The 9,576-nt window shown below is 31.2% G+C and overlaps 1 long non-coding RNA gene across 1 annotated transcript; it reads right to left on the bottom strand.

Annotated features, from left to right (window-relative positions):
* Nucleotides 1-5,014: 5,014 nt before the first annotated feature.
* LOC127862077 (uncharacterized) lies at nucleotides 5,015-9,060 on the bottom strand. The gene is made up of 4 exons (XR_008040420.1): nucleotides 8,963-9,060; nucleotides 8,547-8,611; nucleotides 6,791-6,832; nucleotides 5,015-6,375 (listed from the first exon to the last, which is right to left on the bottom strand). It is a non-coding gene; the product is annotated as an uncharacterized LOC127862077 (long non-coding RNA).
* Between the last annotated feature and the right edge of the window lie 516 nt (nucleotides 9,061-9,576).

The following is a 9,576-nucleotide window of genomic DNA, read 5'->3' as shown; positions in this document are numbered from 1 at the left end:
CTATATGTTGACCCTAAACCATAAATATGTTGCTGACTTTGTTTCTGTTTTACTTTTTTAATACTCGGCTTAGAAACACCGGTACCCTTGTGGGTTTTATGGCATTTCAATTATCCGCTCTTTTGATTTTCACTGGTTTGTATGTGTTTATCAGTAAAGGATGTGTAAGATATTTGCCTGTCAAACGAAGTTAATTTCTATCAACAAACGAACACGTTTGAAAGGTATGGGGCAGAATGACCGCTTCGATTACGTACTCACTTAGAACAACAATATGACGTCAACCTTATTTTGCATTTCAACAATGCACCAACTGACAGGTGACCGCGGCAGCCTAGTGATGCACGTGCGTACTGCACTTTTTACACGAGAAGCATGCGTTTCTTGTATGCGTGTTCATCGACAATCGGTATCGTTTTGATGAAATTCCGAATAATTATAAAAATCGCGCTGAAGACTTGGGTTTGTAATGACCGATAGTCAATTTGTGATACGTTTAAGTTTAAAATTAGGGGATTGTACTTCGGACTTAACGCAAAACTTTAACTAAGTAGCACTTTTATTGTGAGCAACAGTATAGGCTTTCGTTTTGTAACGATTTCTTATTATATCTAGAATTCTGATCGGTCTAAATATGCAATATTTATACCTCCACATTATTAACCTTAAGTACAATATTTGAATATATAAAATGTGTAACGTTATCAAGACAAATACGTATTAAAGAACTAAATTACCTCTGTCATGAACCCCCTAACACGGGTTGGTATCGTTTAGCAGCATCTCATATGCACAAACAATTATATCAGGCCATTTTTTCTCAAATACTGCAATCTTTAATTGTTAAAAAATGTATGGTGTCCTTTAGTAAATAAAGAAGCTTTGTACCGAATACATGTTTAGTACAATACATCAAATTAATTATATAAATGTATAACGACTAAGTTTACTAAGAAACAGACATGTTACCCGTATTTGTTGCAAAACTGAGCATCGTCAATATGTCGTATGAACTAATCTTATTGAATTGTGAGAATCGCCTAAAAGGGAACGTTTTTCATTTATACGCGAAATGCTATCAATAAGTATTAGAAAGCGTACAATAACTCAAAATGGGTTTTTCGTTTGAAATAATTTGTGTACACATTCTTATGAACGTTAATGTATTTTATAGTTTGTGCTATTTATCAACCCAACCTCGCATCATTTGAAAGATAGTGCATACCCGCTTATAAAATGCGAAGTGTATGGTTTTCAAATTAAGATTTAATACATTACATGACTAAACTTGAGATTCTCTGCGGGAGATAGGCGCACATTTTCCTTGTCAAGCTGAACGGTTCAAGTACAGTGTGTCTGGACCTGTCGTGAAATATTGTGTTTTATTACCGCTTGTTGAAAAGAAAATGTCGTAAATAAAAGTTCAATGCGGTTTTGAATAATATATTCGTTTAATATGCAGTTAATGTATTATTTTCAAAAACGTTTGGATTAGTTAACTAATTAAATTGTAAGTAATATATCCTTGAAAAGTAGAAATATTCTGTCATGAGTTGGCTCGGTTTTGTTTGATAAGTACTCGCTGCTAGCGATTTATTATTTAACTGCTTTTGAAGAACAGTGCTGTGCGTTTCTTTAAACAACATTCAACACAAAGCAAGTAAATCATATGAGGAAATTGAAATTTAAAGCGCGTAATGCACAAACTGTTCATAAGGAGAGTAATATCATTTTATGAAAGCCATGCACGAATGAAACAATGAACCTTCAATATATTATTATAAAGTCACTCATTTTATCTAAATGTGCAGGTAAATACTTCATATGTAAAAGAATAAACATGATCGTGGTGATCAAGAGGTTTTGAATGGAAAATGATTAATTTTAATAGCTATAATGTGATGTTTACATCAATATACACTAAAAAGTGATACGTTTAAACTTAAGAGGTTAAGAAAAAATAATTAGTTTTTTTACCAATACGCATATAAATTGATCGTGCGACGGCGATTATACTCAGCATTATGTATTGCTAAAAAGTGTCACAAAACACGCCCTTTTAAAGGGCTGGGTTACATTGATATGATTACGAATGCAACATCAAACATCCTCAAATGTAATTAAAGCAGATTGTTTGCGCATACAATATAAATCTGATTTAATTACAATAATACATGCACACTGTACGGTTAGATTTGCAGGTAAGCAACGAACAAACTATATTTTAGTATAATATCTCCGAAACTGTTCGTCTGTTTGTATTAATGATGACACAAACAGTAAGCTGACTGGCACCAAAAACCAACATAAGCTAGGTCGATAAGTAAGGTACCTACATACACACAATTACCGTTTCACACCTCCTTCTGATTAAAAGTTATGTAAGCTTCATAGACATAAACCTCCAATGCAATACCTTCATTCAAACGTTTTTGTTTTTTTAGTAACAGTGATCTTGACTTTGACTTTGACCTATAAATCCCCAATTACATTCAATGGTCCAAGCATGCTTGCTATATTCAAAGTTGGTTGGTTATCAAGCTTGGTGGAGTTAATATGACCACGATCAAATCACCAAGTTTAATGATGATGATGATGTAAAGCTTTCGGAGTAGGGGACATTAAATTTAGCTAATTTTAAAAGTGCCTAATGCGATCTGGAGCCGTATTCACCAATGTACGTAAGTCTCAAATCTTAGACTCAGCTCCAGTTTCTGACTCAGACTCAGACTCAGCCTTACAAAACTTAATTCACGAAACATAAAATGGTTACTGGTCATGTACGTAATTCCGGCCACTTTTGGGACTATTTAAGAAAAATCTTTAATGTTAGGCAACTGTTTAGAACTAAACTTCACATATATAATCCTGGGTTCAAAACTCACCTAGCATGAAAATTTAAATAGAATTAGATCAGTGAATGTTACTTAATGAACAGAAAATGATGACATGTAAACTATCCATTTTCGTAGGTTAAATGTACCTAAAAAATCGGCCACTTTTCAGTTTGATCTGCAGATAAAATTACAAAGCAATATCTTTTGACAAATGTCCTCAATTTCAGAGTATTAATCAATGTTTATACTATTAATTTTTTTATTTGAAATTTAAAATAAATGCGAAATTATTATACCAGTTACTCCCCCTACCTATTTTAATAAATATAAACAATGGAAAACTGCTATTTCATAAAAAAAAATATTTGTTTTTAATGTGTTAAATAAATTTTTTCAAACATAGCTAAAAAAGTAAACACATTTTGTTTGAAAAGTTGACTTCAGTGTTGATTATTAGTAAACGCTTATATATAATATTAAAACATGTAATCTAGTAATATTCTTTTAAAGGGAGGTAATTCATATATTAAAAATTTATATTTAGGTTCTGATTTGTATGTTTTGAATATAAGTTTTTGTACAATTAATTGGTAAAACTTTAATTAAAGTTTATAAGATAAAATAAAAATAATTTTATCAAATATATTTGTTTCTTATATGATTATAATTGTTGCAACTAATGATGACATCACTTTCCCCATGAGCCAAATATTTCCTGCTATATTTGTGACATTTTAACACAATAGTTTACAGTGATATGGTTCTTACATTTGCAAAATATTGAGAGTGGGGATGGTTTTCATGTTGATTTTTCTAAATAAAAACAAAATATGTGCGTTAAGATCATGAAAATGATTTTACACAGGTGGCCGATTTTTTACGTACAGGCCGGAAATAAGTACATGCCCAGTAGTTTTAGACTCAGACTCAGTAAGATAAGTCTCAAATGCTAAGTCTACAATGTTTAGACTTACGCTATACAATCATGACGTAACGTCGTTTGAGCGTTTACTTTACAAAATGGCCGCCGCACGAGCTCCTTGCGTAATAATAATAATATTATTGAAAGAGTGTATCTAGATCGTACCAACCCTTTGGAGATTTATAGGGATATTGAACTTTACAAACGGTATCGTTTAACCCGACCGGGAATCGTATTTCTTTGCAATATTTGCAAGGAATAGTTGAGCCGCAATACGATGCGGATTCTGCAAGTTCCGGTCGCCCTGGCAGTGTGTACTTTCCCGAGCAACGTGGCAAAAATCATAAAAAAGCGGCATTTAAAGTTATGGTGGCCAGAACTATGTAGACCTGTGCACAGGTCAATAATATTTTGACAGCTAGAGAGTTGAAGTTGTCAAATTTCCAGCTGGTACGACGCCGTTCGTGCAAAACAAGAACTTGGTGCGATCGCTGATACGTGAGTCATTTGCGATGTGTGCATTTTGCAATTGTTCTTATTTATTGTAAACAACTGTCAAATTCATATTTGTCCGCGTTTGTTTGTTGTCTTTTGTGAAAATAATCTCCAAACTTAATGAACGTGAACATGCACTAATTTTATGGATAATACTTGTTGTTTGAATGAAAAAGTAAAAACATATAATTTGCATGTATCATAAACTATAATAATGGATATTCTCTAAAAAGGGAAACCTATTAGAAAACGTTTACAAGACATTTACTATGCATAAATTTTGATTTCATTACTATTACAAATCTATTTATAGATGTAGGAATTTACCTATAGATATGTATATGCCGAAAAAAGTTACACTGCCATGACGCAGTTGGTAGCGCATCGGTGCTCGTGATTATATTTGACCGACTAGTCGGTGGTTCGAAATTACTTCGGGGACTTTTTTTTCTGTACATTTTCAAAATAAATTATGACGATTATTTAGTTATTTTTAAATTCTTGATCTTAAATGTAATGTAAATTAATGTTTATTAATTTAAAAAAAGGTGCTATAATTAATGTGTATATTATACACCCTGTTAAGAAGATATAGGGTACACCTGAATCCATATGTGCATCTGTCCTTGTGTCTGTCTATGTTGTAATTGAGTTCCAATACAAAATGTATTTTTGCGACAAATGCTGTAGAATATGCATTTGTTGATGGCAAGTGCATTGTTGTAATGCACTTTATTTGTAAATTAATAAAACACTCAACAACAGGAATAATATTTTATTCTCAAATGCACATATTATTGCATTTTCAATCAATAGTAAAACGATGACATTAAATTTGATTATCAAGTTAAGACACATCAGCATATTGCATCACTTCTGACATAAGGCAGAACTTTCATTCAATATAATGCACATAAATGCACCGATCATAATCCATTTATATCAATATCTATTTACTTATTAATATTGTAATTTTTCCAAAAAATGGGTCAATTTTAAATGATCAACTTTCAGGTTTTACAAGTACTTTGGGGTGCATCGATTGGACGCATGTGCATATCAAGAAGCCAGTAAACCATGTAGAAGGCTACATAGGGCGAAAGGGCGTTCCCACCATCAACGTTCAGGTATGGCTTAACAGTCAGTTATGTGCAAGTCTAAATGCAATCCTTTTTATTTGATACAACTTTATTTTAAACACAAATATTTAATGAAACAACTGTATGTTAATTTTAACAGTTTGCCATTAGCAAAATAAGAAACATTTTATCAGCATTTTATCAAATACCTAAGAAAAAAATTACAAAAATATGTCTTATTTTGTTAGTGTAATATAACATGTTTTATGTTAACAGGCTGTGTATGATGCCAGCTACAGAATAACGAGCTTCACTCAAGTTCACTGCCAGTTGGCCATGGCAAAGCATGATGCCAGGATTTGTTGATGTCTAATTTCAAATTCACATAACTGTATCTACCATTATTCTGGAATTTCATTCAGTTAATTGAATGAAGAATTTTATTATTATCAATGATGGATATCTTGTAAGCAAATAATATCAAGAAGTGTCCCAAGACAACGCATTCAACTAATATTCCTCTTTGAATGTAGAATGTATTTTATATGTCAGTAACATAATACAATGACCAATGTAGTATTTAACCTACATTTCTTAAAGCACACAAATATTGACTGGAATTTTATAAGTACAAAAAGGGATAGAATCATATTTTTATCATAGAAATAATAGTATGCCCCTTTTTGAATTAAAAAAAAATCTTATTATTTTGTGTGCAACTGCCCCATAACTATTATTTTTCATGTAGACTATCTATTTTAGAAATAATAGAGTTATGAAGTAGTAGCACAAAAAATAATAAGATCCTTTTAATTACAAAAAGGCGAATAAATCTACTACTAGTATATTACATGTCAGAGTTATAGCACTTGGTCACGTATTGACACTAAACACATCTTTTTCTCCAAATGTATTATTTCAATTTCTACAGTCAACTTTTTTATTTCTTATTCTAATTTTTCTTAGTTATTTCCCATCGGTTTCTCTGTAAGTTTTGTTAAGGTATCGGCTTGTGATCTCTTGTCGTTCTTCTTTGTGAGCGCTGCAAAAATGGATAAAAAGTGTGATTTGTATAAATGGACTTGTTCTCATATTATGATCTTCAAAGGTTAAAAAATTAATACATATATATCACATAATCTATGTATGCATTGGTACTATGCATTTGGTACTATGTTTTAACATATTTGATGCTAATTATGTTTCAACAAATGCATGACTTTTGTTGCATATTACATAATAACATTATACAGTACTTGCTTTGTCAAATGGTATTGTCAGTATAGTTCTAAGAACTGGAATTCCATCCATGCAAGTTAATTATTAACTCTAAATTAATTGTATGCACTGCAATACCTTCAATTAGAGCTATCTAAGTGTTAAATTTATTTATATTTAATTTTCAAGATTTGTTCCAGACAATTTGAAATCTAAATTTAAAGATATCCAAAACTTACATTCTTTACACTTAATGCCTCTACTTTCATGACTGGTACACTCTGAAATCACATGAAAAAATATAGTGTCACTTAAAAAATCTAAATTAATTTAATCCAGTGATGTTTTCAATGCAATAAAATTGACAACTAATGTTAATATACTATACTTAAGTTAATGTATAATAATCCCAGTGTTTTTAATGCATGTTTTTTTCTTTTATTTTGTGTTTATATAAGGGTGAATTTCTATTATATTGTATACTATGTTGAATGTGATGCATACAATATAAGTCATATGGTTTGCATTTTCAATGTTCTATACATATGGTTAATGGTTTGCATATAAATGATAATCTATTTATTTACCATATGTTCTTCACTGCTGGCTGTTGTGGCACCCTCACTGCTTTGTAACGCATATGAAGAAGCTGCAAAAATTAAACGCAAAAATTAATTCAAACATAAAACTTTGTAAAACACTTACGCACATACACTTATGCTCATTAATAATAATAATTAGTTGATTACCAAGAAATACAATGTCTGTATTTGCACTCATTCCTTGAATAAATGAACTCAACAACAAAATTGAAATAGTCAAGAGATTTAAAGTATCTAACAAAAAGGAATAGAAATACTTCCTTAAATGCACAAACTTCATAAGCCGATCTAAATTAATGATCTTAATGTTTTATTTTAATTGTCCTTATACCAAACCCTGCTATATTTACAACAAACAAAGACTCTGATAAAAGTTGCCATTTCATACCCAGTGATTTTTTTTGCTCAAATCTACAGCCGAATTTCGGCTGCTTCCCAATCGCAAAAATACACGTTTTTTCCCAAAATTCTGACCAAAATTTCCCAAAAAAAGCCCAAATTCAAAAAAAAAAAAAAAAAAAAAAAAAAAAAAATTTTTTTTTTTTTTTTTTTGGAAAGTTGGAAAGAAGTCTCATATAACTTAATTATGATTTCTTAAATCTAGGTCTCAACTTTATTTTTTAAACATCTTACAAAATATATAACTTGAATTTAGTCATTTTTGTCCATAAATCATTCCCAAACTTGCCACTTTTATTGATTAAAAAAAACAACCAATTTGACCAGACTCCTTTTCTAGAAAACTCCCTGAACATGCACTTAAAAACAATATCACTTCTGTTACTTATAATCCTATTTATTATGCTTAATTTTTCCCAATTTCATGGTTTATCGCGCTATTTTTCCCAATTTCACGGTTTATCGCGCTTATTTTCCCAATTCAAATGGCACAGGCTGTAACAAATTAAAGCAAAAAAAATCACTGATACCATATTTCTGTGAACGAGTTCATGAATATTGTTATTTAGTGCACCTTTGGTGAGCTTACCTACATATTTCCTTGATGAGTTTAATCAATAATCATATGAATTGACAAGTGTCAGATCTTTTTTATAACACTAATTAAATTACGCATTTAAACAATTATTATTAAGTTAAATTTAACGAAAAAAACTGAAAAATTTTTTCAATGCGTGACGTAGCTGTATATATTCTAGCACCATTTCAGCAAAATAATACAGTATCATAAAACATACATTAACCAATGAAAATGCTCATAAGCTTTTTTACAAAATTAAACAATATAAGTAAGTAGGTATTGTGATTATATCACATAGAAAACACATATTAGGTTCGACATGTAGTAATATTGAAACAAACTAATTGCAATTGATTATAGTTTTTCAACAAAATTAATTAAATGAAAGTATAACAAAAAAAGTAATTAACTTACACCGAGCCTTGGAATTTTGGTTCTTCTTCTGGCACTGTTCACCAGTTTTTGCGACCCCAAATTTTCTGAAAGTTTAATAAAAACAATTGTATGATGTATAGCAGTATTTATGAAACACATTACATTTCATGTTTGCCATCATAACTGTCGATTAGTTTAATATAAACGACATACAGGGTAATAGTTATCAATGTAAACGTGTAGTAAATGAAAAGTTCGTTTGGAAATGTGCAGATTGTAATCAGATACGAATAAAACACACATGGGTACGAATCTAACAGGGTACGAGATGAAAACTAAAACAATAGACCTCCTTAAATGGTAAACTTATCCGTGAAACCACAAATATTCATTATTAACACTTAAATAACAATTCACTTGTGCAAATTTTGGAAACAAAGAACGTGCAACCGTACCATAAATTATAACAAATGTTTGAAACTAAAACACATTCCACAATCACATCCGAAATCCGTAAGTACAATTTGCTGAGTGGTTATGCCCCTTGTTTACATAGTGCATTATTCGGCGCTAGTAAAAACGACATCGGTAGCAAATCAAAAAGTAAGCTATTAAATAAAATATTACAACTATAAGGCAGATACGATAATAACATGTAACTTACATTGATATTCTACTCGCCACCTCGTCCCATTTTTTTCTTCGAATAACCAAAATCTTTTCGGCTCCGATCCCCTTATACTCGCGGATAGAAGGTTCCAGCGGTCCCGAACCAGCGCATTAAAAACAATCTCTGGCTCGGACCAATCTGGACCTGCTGGCGCTTCGTTTCGCTGTCTTCAACTGCCAAACACTCCATTCAATAAGTTATAGCAAACATGTCCGCTACTATTTTTGACACTATTTGGCGCGTTTTCCCTACTAGAGAGTTCGCTTAATCGTGACGTCATTAAAAAAACACAATCTTATTGAAGTCTATTTCCAAATGCGTTCGTGAATACGAATCCTGAGTCTGTCTTTAGTAAGTCTAAGCCTGAGTCAAAGTCTGAGTTTGAGTCCAAGTTTGAGT

The sequence above is a fragment of the Dreissena polymorpha genome, chromosome 16 (assembly GCF_020536995.1).
Source record: "Dreissena polymorpha isolate Duluth1 chromosome 16, UMN_Dpol_1.0, whole genome shotgun sequence".
NCBI lineage: Eukaryota > Metazoa > Mollusca > Bivalvia > Myida > Dreissenidae > Dreissena > Dreissena polymorpha.
Note: the sequence above shows the minus strand (reverse complement) of the source record. Positions and strands in the feature narration are given on the sequence as shown.